Source organism: Pinus tabuliformis, chromosome J (genome assembly GCF_031772625.1).
Source record: "Pinus tabuliformis cultivar Carrire ecotype Pingquan chromosome J, CPIR1, whole genome shotgun sequence".
Taxonomy (NCBI): domain Eukaryota; kingdom Viridiplantae; phylum Streptophyta; class Pinopsida; order Pinales; family Pinaceae; genus Pinus; species Pinus tabuliformis.
The window spans coordinates 433,552,476-433,566,453 of NC_142295.1; positions in this window are offsets into that span (position 1 = coordinate 433,552,476).

The following is a 13,978-nucleotide window of genomic DNA, read 5'->3' on the forward strand; positions in this document are numbered from 1 at the left end:
TTTCACATCTTGTCCTCTTTCTTGTTGCCATTCTTTTCCAACACTCAGCAACAACATGGTTATACAAGCCACAAAAACTACATGGTTTTCTATGCCATTAGAGGAAATTTCAACCTAAAAGTGGGCTCCTAAGGAAAAATCAAGAAATTAATAAAAAAATGCCATGTAAACATTTTTTTAATATTCTTTTACTTTTACCTATGTTCCACATTTTTTTTTTGTAAAGCTTGGCAAGTCCATCCATTTTCTATTATATATTAGGCAAATTTACACCACATAGATTGACCGGGTGGCCTCAAATTTCCCTAAGGGGAAACCAAGTTTGTTGGCCACCAGTCAGCATTATACGCCATCCAAAAACAAAATTGCTTCAGTCTTTCTAGCAAAGCTAGGTAAGTCTCAGTCTTGTGTCCAAATATTATATAACTGTAATAACTGACATATGCAACATGAAATTTAAAAGCTACGCGCATAAACAAAAACTAAGCATGATGAATCTAGTCTTTCTACTCATTCTACTCATCAGAGACAGAGGCTACAAGAGCAGGATCTTCAGCAGTTGCCCCTAGCATTCCATACAGCTCCAAGATGCAAGGGATGTGACGGTCAATACGATCCATCCTGATGTCCTGTTTGTGCAACTGAAATAGGATTTTCTCCATGTCTTTTTTATAACTGGGCAGGCCCTGCATTGTGACTGCCATCCCCACAAAGATTTGTTCCATCGCTTTTCCAAGCAGACTTTTCATCAAGAAGTACAAGTACAGGGTGTGTTTGAACTGCGTAATTCTACCTCGTGTATTCCCTGGATCAAGAACCATCGTCCTCCAGTCTTCTATCTCCTCATCTGGTTCACTTTCCTGTTTTATCTCTGCTTCCCAGTCGTCAATCAGCTTTTGGATTCCTTCATTCATTTCATCCTGGTATGTCGATGTTGCCTCTACTATGAGGTGCTCAATAAGCTTACGACCCCTGCGGCCTTCCAACGTGCTCGGCCTCTTGGTTGCTTGGTGGGTTGGGCCCCTACTGCCACGAACATGCCCTCTCTTTGTTGGAGCCATACTCTGTTCAGTGATGCCCAGAGAACCATTGCTAGCCCGCAACCAAGGTTCCTTTGCCCCTCTTCAACTTTGAGCCTTCTTCCGTCTCCACTGCAATTTTCTCTTTCCCGACATGTCGAATGCCATACCCATCTCCACGACCATGCCTTATTCCTCCCTCTACCACCTTACCAACCCACCGACCATGCATTCATGGCTAAGGACACCGCACCCCCTGCCTTGAGCATGTGGGGGATGACGGTAGTTATTGTACTTGTACAAACCATATCACATCCAAGCGTGTCGCCTCTGACACCCTCTCTCATCCTGATCGAGAGTATGTTCCACAATAGTTATTAGCATGAGATTTAATTTATTTCTAATCTTTTACTTTTATCGAAATTGCTCAATATATAACACTTTTATTAAAATAACTTTGTATATATATATATATATATATATATATATATATATATATAACTATTTATTGGCTTTTTTTAACGACAATGTCTACTGAAGCTAGAATTTTGCCGGAAATGTATTTTTTGGCTGAAATTTGGTAATTTGTCCTTTTTGGAATACATTTTTTAACTATTTAACTATTTAAATATGGAGTTATCTTTAGTGCGACTTTTTGGACTTTCTGGTGCCAGAATCTGGTGGAAAAGTTTGAGGTGAAATCTTGATTTGTGTTATTTAAACTGGTTTTTTGGCTATATATATGGATTCATCACCCTGAAAACCCCATGGCACTTCGATTGCGCAAGGGTTACCCATCAAGCTTTTGATTTCAATAAATTCTTGTGAGATTTTAGAGAAATTACACCAGAAAAACTCCCCTGAAAAATTTCTAAAATATCTCATTAAAGACAACTTGTTTTTTCACTAATAACCTTTCGTAATACATAATTCAAAACATAAATACAACAATAAAATTGAAAATTCATACCCACCCATTTCCAATATTATACCATTTAAACAACATGAATCATAAATAGATTATATATACTTCATACTACTTAATATTAAAGTAGGGACTTCAGATGACCTTAGTGTCTACCAGCCTTCTTATGAGTCTGACCATTTATGAAATCTCCCCTTGTTGAGGAATCCGCTTTGAGTTTTCTCTTTACAAAACTTCGAAAAGCTTGTATTTAAAAGTTTGGATTTTCATTTTCAAAAAGAAAACAAAATTGGTTGTTCTTGACTGATTTGTGATTCTACATAAATTAGTCCTTAGCTTACATCTAGCTAAGTAAAACATCCTTAAAAAAGACTTTTAGTAGGCTTTGACTTCAAATAGGTTTTTATAATTTGTAGATCTCAAAGTTAGTCATTTTCATAGTTTTGAGTGTTTTATTAAAAAATATAAAAATCTCTTTTGGAAAAAGTTTGTTTTGTAGTGATTGAGTGCTTTGAAACGAAAAAGGGAAATTTTTGTGAAATAACTAGTTGTCTCGTTTTGAGTGCATTGGAAAAGGACAAAAACTCTTCTTTTAATTTGTTTGATTGAGAAAGATTTGTGTTTACAAAGTATTTGCATTCTCAAACTCTTTCTTAGTTTAGAAGTTCATCGAAGAGAAAATGATTGTTTAAATCATCTTAAGTGCATTTTTAGTGATTTTGAGTCGAGTCTTCATACCACGAGTTTCATCTCTGCACCTTTGGACTTAAACAAAAACCAATAAAAAATAACGCTTAAAGTAAAATTCCTCTAGTAATATTTTTATTTCTAGGGCTTTGATACACCAACTTAGCTTAGGCTAGTGTCTTGGAGTAGGAGAGTAATTAACTCTCCAAGATAGTAAAAACAAACAAGTAGCTGTATCTTGTGGTAGGGAAGAAATCCAATTGTTGCATTTATGCTCTGGGAAAGCTCCTCTTAAAGGAGAAGCACGAGATCGTGTCCGAACCAGTGTGGGAATTAATCCTTCCTCATTGGGAACGACGCCAGATATTCACGTATTAAAAACGGTAAACCTCGGATTAACCATTGTCGAGGAGCCTGGGGTCACTTGTTGGTAAACCTTGGATTATGTCAAGGAGCCTTCAAGGGGATTGAGCTTGCTACTCTGCCCTTACGTGCATATCGGATCGTAGACTGTTCCCCCAGGTGTATTTGTCTCAGTTGGTAACCTTAGTGGCCATATTCTTTAGGACTCTTCCTGAGGTGACAGTGGTGGGAAGATCCCACTGTACCTGGAGCAGACGTCGGCTAGACTCACTTGGATTTTCTGGGGGGTTCTCTTCACTCGAGACGGCTAAGTGGAGGAACTTGTGCCAGTCTATTCATTAAGCAGGTTGCCGGGTTAACTGTTCCAACCGCCATTTCTGTATTGAACTCTGCGACGTTGGATTTCATCACCAACTAGTGTTTTCAGTACAGAAAGTTACTGTTTGTGTGTGTTTGATCTCCTAGACTCTTTAGGCGTGTGATTCAAATTTGTTTGGTTCTTTAGAGGCTTTAGGTGGTTTTCATTGAGATTTTACTTTGTTTGCGTGTGAAGTAGTTAAAATTTTTTAACTGTGGTTGAATTACCAAGGCAGTCCCGTAGACTTCGGGGCCAGTCTCCTGAGTTTGTAAACGTGGCTGAGTTACTGAGGAAGTCCCATAGACTTCGAGGCCAACCTCCTGAGGAAGTACTGAGCTAGCTTGAAGGCTTGAAAGTCCTCGTAACTCCTAGAGACAGTAGAGTTGGGTTACCTGAGGAAGGAGAATCTTCTTTGATAGTACATCCTGATTTTCAACCATTAGTGGCAGATTATAATCCACAGTCAGTGTCTGTTTCTGAAATTGCTGGTAGCTTTTCATCTACTAGTGATATAGGTGAGGAACTTGAAATATCCGAGCCTGAAAGTGAATTTTCTGCTACTCCGAGCTCGGGGTTTGTTTCTCCAACTTCTAGTGGTCCTGGTTCACGTAGGGTAGAAAGAGTAATCACCCAAGATCTTCCTTCTGGGCTTATTGCTATTGAAGAACTTGCTCCGGAGGAAGAAGTAGGCATCCCTATCCCTGAAAATCAACCTGTTATTGAGCTAAGGGAGCGTGAATCAATTTTTTACAGTCCACCTAAGAGCAGTTCTTGGTATCTTTCTTTGACTAATTTCTTAGAAAACTCAGGGTTAAGTTTTTCACCACCTCGCGCTCCTTATCACCCAACACCTAGAGGTTTTTATACTCCCGTAAATATGTCAGGACAGTCATCCATGTTTACTCAATCGCCTGAATCCTTTTTGTACGACGGTCCTTCTGTTCCCTCTGGGTATCAGTCCCTTTCTGGTACTTTTTCGGGAGCATCTCCTCAACCCATTGAGCAAGGGTTATTAACTGGAAGCAATGGTACTAAGCCGTTGAGCGTAGAAGACATTCTTATGATGTCAGGTTCTATTCCCAATCCTCAACCTCAAGGTGGTCAGTTACCACCTGGGGGGTAGCCTCAATTAACGCCTGTGGGGCAACCTCAAGGTACAAAATTTGCATCTGGGGGGCAACCTCAAGGACAGTACATACCTACGGGACAGTACGTTCCTCAAGGTCAACCCCAGACTCAATATGTACCCCAAGGTCAACCCCAGTATCAATTTATACCTCAAGGTCAACCCCAGTATCAGTATGTGCCTCAAGGGTATCAACCCCACGGTCAGTACTCGAACCAAGGTTTCCAACCACCCTCCGATCAAACGTATGTTCAAGGAACGGGAAATGTACCTTTCAATTATCAATCCTCCTCTCAACCCGGTTATGGTCCTCAGTATTCTCAACTAGTTATGGGTCAGTACCCCGGAATGAATATAGTGTGGGATCCATCACAAACTCAACAGGTGTTGCAGCCAAGTGTACAGTTGTCATCTCAAACTGGACAACCCTTAGTTTCTGGTTCACCCCAGCAACCAGTCCAGTCTAACATTCAAACTTCTGTACCTTCGGTAGTTTCTCCGCCTAGGCCTAGTACACCTCGTACTCCGCCTCAAACGACTGCTACAACTGCCGCAACATCTGTTCAATCTACCCCACCTACTTCTGGAGTATCGACAGCTCCGATTTCTACTGTTCCTGTATCTACTCCTTAGACATCTTTACCACCGTCTGGATCTATGATTCAAACTTCGGTTCAGATTCCTGTAGGACAACCTGGTTCAAGTACGGTTGTCACAAGTCAACCACAATTTACTTATCAACCGTACCAGGGACAGTACCAATTCGGTCATGTTGTGCAACAGCCAGTCTACCAGTATCAACCATACCCTTGGTACACTTATCAACAACCCCAGCACGGTCCGGTTAATCCTGGTTTTTCGAGAGGATACAATATCCTGAACGCAATTCCTATTCCTAGTTATCCTGGATATCCTCCTCCTGGGGCTGGTCTTATGACCCAAAGTTTTAGGGATCCTAATCAGCAGTTACCGTTTATTGCAACTTTGGACTTACTTGACTTGTCGCACCTAACGAATGATCCCATTAGTTATCTTCCGTTTTGGCCGCCAATGCCGAATAAGTTGCCCAGTGACATTCCCAAGTTGAAGGTAAATCAGGAGAGGACCCATCGAATCATGTGATGACTTACCACCTCTGGTGTGCATCTAACTCTATTACAGATGATTCAATCCGTCTTAGACTTTTCCAGCGCACTCTAATTGGTCTCGCGGCCAAGTGGTACATTGAGTTACCGCGAGGCACTTTTTATAATTTTAGTCAGTTAGCTACCTCGTTTTTAACTCATTTTCAGTTGCCAGTCCGATATGACAATGGCACGGAATTGTTAACTTCGCTAAAACAATCGACATCCACTTACATTTCAGATCATATTCATGAGTGGAGACGTCGACGACGTTTAGTGAAGGTATTTATTCCGGATCAGATCTTGGCCGAGTGGTTTGTAAAATCTTTGTTGCCAAAGATCACTGAAGATGTTGCTAAAGCCGGAGTTGTTACTGAGGAGCAAGTGATTGCTCAAGCACAGTACCTTGACTTGGTCTATACTCAGTCAGGTACGTTACACGAGAAAATCCCCGATCTTCCCAAGCAAAATCAAATCGCTGCAGCTCCTTCGCGATCTCATGCCACCGATGGTAAGATTGGCATGGTTAACACTAAAAGTAAGAAGAAATCTTCCAAGAATTCTTCTCCCATCATAACCTTGCCTGATTCCCCGACAGGAGATTCTTCTGCAGAAATTTCCGCCGATATTCACGTTGTAGAGTCATCTACAGCCAAATCAAAATCCGGTGGGAAGAAGAAAGGAAAGAAGAAGAATAAAACGGACAAAAGTTCAAAGGAGAAACCTGAAAAGGCAGAATCCAATGATGAAAAGCGCAAACCTCATTATCCTTGTCTCATTTGTGACGATGAACATTTTACAAGAGACTGCCCTCATCGTGCAGAGGTTGCGAAGATTGTCAAGGGTTCCCAAACTCCTGCTGTTTTGAAGGATCCTTTTCCGGCTCAAGACAGTAAGATGATAGGTTCATCCTCGAATGCCAATGAAGAACCCATACTGATGATGTCCCATGTTAGGATTGCGACTCGATCGCAAGATTATGGTAGTAAAAGTCCTATTGATGGTAAAGAAGCAGAATCTTCTCATTCTAATCCATCAACCTCAGCTCCCGGTTCCGATCCACTACAGATCGAGAAACCTAATCCAGACTTGGTAATCAAACCGCCCGCCAAGGGTATACTTCGAAAGTCAGCTTTCAATCCACATGCGAGAGCGGCTCAGAATTATAACATTGTTGAGGATTTAACTGTTTCACCCTCAGCAATGTTGGCTTTGGAAGTGCTACAATCATGTCCAGCACAACGTAAATTACTTTTGTCGGCTATCGGAGCTGTTGATGTTCAGGACCCGAACCTAATAATTTTCGATCTAGAAAATAGTACACCGCGTTTGCCTCATCAAATGGCTTTCCAGATACCAGTGATAGTCAAAAACAGGCCTATTCATCGGACTGTAATTGATGAGGGAGCCTCAACGTGTATTATGTCGATACAGTGTTGGAGATCGCTTGGTTCTCCTTCACTAAATCAATCCCTGACGATTCTAAAGGCCTTTGATGGTCGTGGGTTTCATCCTTTTGGCATTCTACAGGATTTGCCTATAGGGGTTGAAGGAAAAACCGTTAGTCTAGATGTGGAGGTGGTTGATGCCCCTCTAGATTACAACCTTCTCTTGGGTCGAAGTTGGTCTTACGCTATGACAGCGGTCGTTTCATCGGTCTTTCGAGTAATAAAGTTTCCACATAATGGAAAGATCGTAACAATAGACCAGCTGGCTTACTTTTCATCCGACCCAGCCTCTTCGGAGAGTATTCAGCATGTCGGTAAAACGACTATCCCATATAAGGATGTTGGAGTAGGACTAGTTAAAGATGCCGGTTTACTGGGAACTTTTCCTTTTCCTCCAATCAACGCATCGTCTTCATTTGCAACTATTCATATGATTACATCAGACACCATTGTTTATGATGATCCTTGGATCATTCCTTCTGAATCTGAGATAGACTCATTTGGTAATGCCATGCCTTTGAGTCCATATGAAATTGCCTATGAAGCCGTGCAGTCGTTTGCCGACCCATCTTCAACCGAAATTGACTTCATGAATGTGGTCCGTGAGGAATCACTTTTCACATCAAACTCAGATTTAATCACGTTTTCTGAACTTGTTCACTCTGACGAGAAAATTCGCGAAATCCTATGTGTAGATGATTTACCATGGGAAGATCTCCATCACAGATCTTCATTTTTACCTGAGGACGATAGTTTTGAAAATGATTTCTCATCAATTTTTACAACTGAATATGTCAAGGAACCTTAAAATCCAATGAAACATCCCGATTCAGAGTTAAATTTGGGAAACATCTCTCGAACTATTCCTATTGACATTTTGGTTAAGCCCGGAATTGTTGAGAACATTCATATAGGTGCCTCGTGTACAGATGATGAAATTCAGCTATATAAGGCCCTATTTCAAGAATTCCGCGATGTGTTTGCCTGGTCCTATGAGGAAATGCCAGGAATTGATCCCGCGATTGTTGTTCATGAGATCAAGACTTACTCGGACGTTAAACCCATCCGACAACGTTTGCGTCAGATTCACCCACGAAAAGCTGCTGCAATTAAAGCAGAAGTTGAAAAATTGTTGAAAGCAGGTTTCATTTATCCAATCTCGTTAACGGATTGGGTATCGAATATTGTTCCGGTTAACAAAAAACAGGGAACAATAAGAATATGCATCGACTATAGGGACATTAATCGAGCCTGTCCAAAGGACAATTACCCAACTCCCTATATCGATCAAATTATTGATGATTGTGCCGGTAACGAAATATTCTCCTTTATGGACGATTTTTCTGGATACAATCAAATCAACATTCTACCTGCAGATCAACCAAAAACGGCTTTCATTTGTCCATGGGGGACATTTTCTTATTGCAAGTTACCTTTTGGGCTTAAGAATGCCGGAGCAACTTTTCAAAGGGCGATGTCTTATGCGTTTCATGACATCAAGCACATTGTGCAACCGTATCTCGATGACTTGCCTGCTCATTCATTACATCGAGCTGATCACCTCGTCCATTTACGAGCAATCTTTATGAGGTGTAGGCATTATCGGATTCGGTTGAACCCACACAAATGTGTCTTCTGTATAGAAACGGGTCAATTTCTGGGGTTTGTAGTTTCGAAAGCCGGCATTCGGGTTGATCCCTCGAAGGTCGAAGCTATCATCAAATTGCCTCCTCCTTCAAGTCTTCGCCAACTCCAAAGTTTGCAGGGAAAAGCAAACTTTTACAACGATTCATTCCTAACTACGCCGAGGTTACAAAGGGTTTCACCCGGTTGTTGAAGCAAAATACCCCATTCTATTGGGATGAGATAGCTCAGAAATCTTTTGATGCACTCAAACACGCATTGACCCATGCACCATTGTTGCATCCTCCCAACTACAACCATGATTACTTTTTGTATCTCGCCGCCTCTCATTCCACCATTGGAATGGTCTTAGTTTAGAAAGATGAATTCGGAACTGAACATGTGATATATTACCTTAGTCGAACTTTAAATCCAACTGAGCTAAAATACTCACATGTGGAGAAATTGGCATTGGCAGCTGTTCAAGCTGTCTAACGTTTTCGTCACTACATTTTACTATGTAAAACTACGGTAATTTCGGATTGCAACCCTATGATCTACATTTTGACCAAGCAATTTATAGGGGGCAAGTACTCTAAATGGATCATTATCCTGCAGGAGTTCGACTTGGAATTTGAGAAATCTAAGTCTAAGAAATCTTTAGTTTTTGCGGAGTTAATGTGTGACTTCCCGCGTGCTGACACGGAAACTGTGGCAGAGGAGCCCATTGCGGACGAATCCTTGTTTCTAATCAGCACTTTAGATCCGTGTTATGGGGATATCATCGTTTATCTCCAGACCCAATGCTTTCGGCCCGAAATTTCAAGGTCAGAACGTCGAAAAATTCGATTCCAGTCCCAACAATTCAGGATTATTGGAGATACTCTTTATCGCCGTGGGGCGGACTCTGTGTTTCGACGTTGCTTAACTCACGAGGAAGCTGAAAGGGTTCTAAATGACTTTCACTCTGGAGCGTGTGGCTGTCATATGTCTGGGTTTGCCACAGCCCAAAAGATATTGCGCGCTGGCTACTTCTGGCTGTCTTTATTTAAAGATTGTATTACGGCAGTCTGAAAATGCCACAACTGCCAAATTTTTTATCGTAAGATGCATGCTCCACCTGCTCCTCTCCACCCTATAATTTTCGTTGGTCCTTTTGCCAAATGGGGTATCGATTTTAGTACATGTAACCCTCACTCGGCCGGGGGGCATGCGTATATCATCCTTGTGGTAGATTATTTTACTAAGTGGGCCGAGGCGATGCCTACATTTGAGGCAGACGGCAAGACAGCTGCAATTTTCATGTTCAATCATACAATTGCTAGGTTTGGTGTCCCGCAAGCGATAATCACTGATCATGGGCGTCATTTTCGAAACTTTATGATGACCGAACTTACAGGCCAGCTTGGTTTACGTCACGATAGTTCAACCCTTTATTATCCACAAGCGAATGGTCTGGTTGAATCCATCAACAAAGTTTTAGTTATCATGATCCGACGAATCATTGGGATTCATCAGTCGAATTGGCACAACATGCTATTTTCAGCGCTTTGGGCGTACCGAACTTCAGTAAAAACATCAACAGGGTTCACTCCTTTCCAACTAGTCTATGGTTTGGAAGCTGTGTTACCCATTGAATGTGAAATCCCGTCACTGCAAATGGCCATCGAGTTACTTCCAGCCACTTATTAAGAGGAAAAACGTTTGTTATACTTGGCTCAATTAGATGAGAATCGACGCGATGCTGCATTGGCGATCGAGACTCACGCAAAAAGCATGAAAGTTCAGTATGATCGGAATGTGACCCCTCGAAATTTTTCGGAAGGAGATCTAGTCTTAGTTTACGATCAAGCTAATGATAAATTAGGCGTTGGAAAATTCGTTCCTATGTGGCATGGTCCCTATGTTGTCAAGCGAAAGCTAGCCAAAGGGGCCTATGAATTGGTAGACATTGACGGGGACTCTTTGGGTAAACCTAGAAATGGCCTTTACTTGAAGAGGTATTATGCTTAAAAGAATGGGTATGGAGATTTTTAGTTAGGATAGTTTTTCTTTCTAGCTGGTCTGTTTTAGTTTAAATAGTGTGCTTAGCTTAGAGAGTGTTGTTTTTTCGTCATTATTCCTGCTTATCTTGGTTTTACTCTTGATATTGCAGATGTCGATGCCTCTCCAAACATACATTGGTTTCGCTGATGGTGCTTGTCGTAATACACGGAACATCTCTTCCACAGCTTGGGTTATCTATTCGCCCTCTGACGAGTTAGTATCTATGCATGGGGTAAGCCTCGGTCAAACAACGAACAACATTGCTGAGTATAGTGCAGTGATTGAGTTATTATCTGAATCTATTTCATTTGGGATTCGGAGTTTGATAGTGAGGTTAGATTCTGAACTCGTTGTATTACAGCTTAATAGAGTGTATGCCATTAGAAATCCAGTGTTATTAAGATTATTTTTGAGAGTGCGTCTCTTGGAACGTGAATTTGATTATATTGAATATCAACATATTCCAAGATCTTTAAATACATTAGCAGATGCAATTGCTTCTCGAATGTTAAATAGACATTTGCAATAATCATACATGTAAATTTAAAACCATTCAATAATATGATTTACAAGATAAGCCGGTAATAGTGATATATATATATATATATATATAGGAGTGTGTCAAAAAATACATCGTCCTCGATCATAGGTTGAAAAACACCTTATGATCGGCCAAAATGATAAGTACAAAAACAAAAAAAACAAAAATGTCACATGTGCCCACAATAGGCGATCATCCTATCACTGGTGATGATCTCTATGAGGAACCACTGCACGGACCACCTTGCAAAGGAACCTCCTAAAAGGTCCCGGGACTCCAATCACATAGCGCTGAAGTCGACGAGGAATGTCATCTATAGTGGTCTCCGGAATATCTCCTGTCAAGCGCTCGAGATGACCCTCCAACTCGGCCAAAACCTCTGCTGATTCGTCTTGTGGGGCTGGCGCTGGTGCAACTGGTTGCTTCCTCTCGTAAGGTCGGAGAGCAGTTGGTCGCTGTGGACCCACATCTGCATTTGAAATTTTTTACTATCAGTTTTGGGACGATGGAAAATTAACAAAAAAATTAAAATAGGAAAAATGTTGAAAAGGATTTTACCTGACTCATCCCACTGCTCTCCTGGTGGAAGAACCATGTCTGGGTCACCACGAAAATCTATCCCAGCGTAAGGGAAGTCCTGAATAGAAAAGACCTGGTTTTCCAGCCATTGGAAATACTCAGGTTTGAATCGAGCAACCTCTATCCTCTCGTCCGGGTGACGGGCCATAACTGCGACCCATCGCATCAGTTTGGGCTCTCGAGGAAGCCCAGCTCCAACAGTAAGGTGCTACGGGATCAGCATAGGAACCCTCTCCAGGCCAAAACTCACGACCAAAGCCCCATAACCAAAGGTCTTTAGTCGTCCGTTCTTGGCCCTGGTCAGTTGGCCTTTCACATTGGCCAACACAACATCACACCAGTTGAAGATGGTACCTCGGAAGCAATCAACTGCCATACGCATCTGGGATTCGGTGGCAATATGTAATGCGGTAGCTCCGCAAAGTCTAGTGACAGTAAACGCAATCACCATGAGCTCAGGACGGGATATGATCTTTATGTCAATCCCTTTGTCTCTAGCCTGGCTGTTGCAGTACTCTAGCCGGAGGCTATCGACAGACTGGCCACCTGCCCTAGCCCCAAACAGAGTCAAGTCTTCGCCTCTCTTAGGCAAACTAGTTAAGAAATATATGTCCGCCAGCTCAATTTCGAGCTGGTGGCTGCCAATGAAGAAGCACTGGTCCTGTACACTCCACCTGTCAACCAGCCACTGTAAGAAATCCACTTGAGCCCTCATTCCAGGAATGGCCCAGAATTTGTACAAGTCGCACGCCCTCAAAGCATCAAGTGAAGGCTGATGATTCCATGCGGCAGCATCCACGTCCTCATGCTCTCGTTCACGCCAATCTAGCATGATGTACTCTTTGCATCAAGTATAAGGATAAATTAAATTGCTAGAAATTGTTTTGTTTGGTCCATTTTTGAGAATTTTTGGGTTAAAAACCCTTGCGACGGGGATCGCACCCTCCGGGTTAGACACAGTGCGTGGGACCGCACTTTGTCTACATGGAAGGTGCGGACCCCGAGCTTTTTCCCAATGGAGAAAAAGTCGGGGTCCGCAGGCCAGCAGTGGTAAACTGCGGGCCCCCGCGCGCGGGTTTTATGCCTAAAAACCCTCCCAAAAATAAATAAATGACTAAAAAAAAATCAAACGGTTAAAAATGAAGAGTAGGATGATGTGGATTACCTGGAGAAGACGGCGCTCGATTCCGACGGTTGGATTTTCCGCAATCTTCACGGGAAGTTTTCTGAGCAAAAGCATTATTTTCTCACCCAAAACTCAAACGGTAAAAATGAATTGACAAAGGCCCTTTTTATAAGTTTTTGAGTAAATAAATTGCAAATTTGTTTATGTTTCACTTTGAAAAAGTATTTTTGTGACAATTTTATCTATTTCAAACATGTATGAGTAATGTTTGTGTTTTTGTGCACGATAACGGATTATTTAGGCGAAATCTATCATTTTCGACGAAAAAACATTTAGAGTCACCTTTAAGCTCTTTTTTGACTCCTGAAACATGAAAATATTGCCGAGTGTTTCTTTTAAACTCGTTAAAATGGAATTAAAAGACGGTCCACTTACAGCTCTTTTCCGACCGTAAAAACATGAAAAGATTGCCGGATTTTTGTCGTTTCAAATTCGATATCGTTATAAAACGACGTGTCATTGATCGCTTTTTTACTTTTTCAGATCAAGGGCACTAATGACGAAAAGTACTCCTTGGTCGTAAAAGATCAAGCGGTTCTCTCAAGTATTATTTTATACTTTTTCAGACTTGGGAGACACAAATTTATGAAAAAGGTCAACCCTGGAGTCTTCTTAAGTTTTTTCAGACTCTCTAAAATTGAAAAACGCCGAGTTTCTCCTATACTGGACTCATTAAAATTTCACAGTAAAGGACCTGTTCAATTACAAACAGGAACGAACCACTCCTTCTTAGGGTTCGAATTTAAACTAAGTTGGACTCATCCGAAGGATGAGCTTATAATCAAGCAAATGTTATCCTTCTCAAGCTTGTCAAAAATAAAGAGGTACTTGCCAGAAATGGTGGGGGAAAAGAGAGAGAAATGAGTCTGTTTGTCATACTTTGTAACCACTCTTGAACACGACACTTTTATTCACCTGGGTTGGGAAATCCTTTGCCTAACAGTTGATCAAAC